We start from the raw sequence: 1,148 nt of genomic DNA on the forward strand, positions 1-1,148 counted from the left end.
CCACTATCCCTCCCTCCTCCTCCCCTCCCCTCCCTCCCCCTCCCTCCCCTCCCTCCCCCTCCCCTAGTCCTCAGAAAGGGGAAGCCCTCCTCTCCTAACATCTGACCTCAGCCTATCAAGTCTCATCTGGACTGGCAAGGCCACTTTGCCAGGGGGAAGTTTTCAACGTGTGGGCACCAGAGTCTGTGTCAGAAGTAGTCCCTACTCCCTATATTATGGGACCCACAAGGAGACTGTGATGCCTATCTATTACATCTGAATAGAGGGTCTAGGTCCTCACCATGCATGGCCCTTGGTTGGTGCATCAGTCTCTGCAGCACCCCTCTCCTCCGCCTGGATTTGTTGGCTCCATTGGTTTCCTTGTGGAGACCGACAAAAATAACTAAAGTCTAGATGGTAAACTTGTGAAAGTGGTAGGCATTGCTTACGTATTTCCTTGTGCAGCCCTTACCTGTAGGCCCACGGCTGGCGTTGTGGAAACCTGTTTCTTCCCCACTACCCTTCTGATTTGTGAGGCTCCCAGAATGATCCCAAGCATTCTATAACCTCTGGGTTCAGCCGTGTCTAGAAGTGCATGGAACCCCCCTCTCCCCATAGATGCGAACTACCTTGAGATGCTAGTGACACTGTGAAAAGTCATTAAGGCCCAATGCACTAAGCACTTCCTTCAGGGACTTGGGTTAGAGCGAGGAGGGAGGGTCACCAGGGGAAGTGAGCCCAGTAAAGGTGCAACTGCACAGATTGTTCCTACAGGCTAGTCTCACACCCAGAGTCCTGATGAGGGAAGGCTGTGACACATGCGCCAGCCTCCAGCTTGTACAGCTCCGTGAGCTCTGGAGTCTGTGCTTGTATGCGGTCCAGACCCATGTGGGGGCCAAGACTGTGTCCATGTGTCAAACATGGTGAGAGGGCCTGGAGAGGAACACAGCAACTCCAATTGCGTGACCCCTCACAGAGTTGTTCTCTGCTGCGAGTTGAGCCGGTCTCCTGCACCCTATGTGACATGCAGCCTTGCCACAAGCTCTATGGCCAGCTGACCATGGACTGACACCTCCAACGTGAGCCAAAATGGCCCCTTTCTGACTCTAAGTAGATTTATCTCGGTATTTGATAGCAACTGAAAACTAGCATATCTTTCAGTTCCCTTA

Source organism: Acomys russatus, chromosome 2 (assembly GCF_903995435.1).
Source record: "Acomys russatus chromosome 2, mAcoRus1.1, whole genome shotgun sequence".
In the NCBI taxonomy this organism is placed as follows: domain Eukaryota; kingdom Metazoa; phylum Chordata; class Mammalia; order Rodentia; family Muridae; genus Acomys; species Acomys russatus.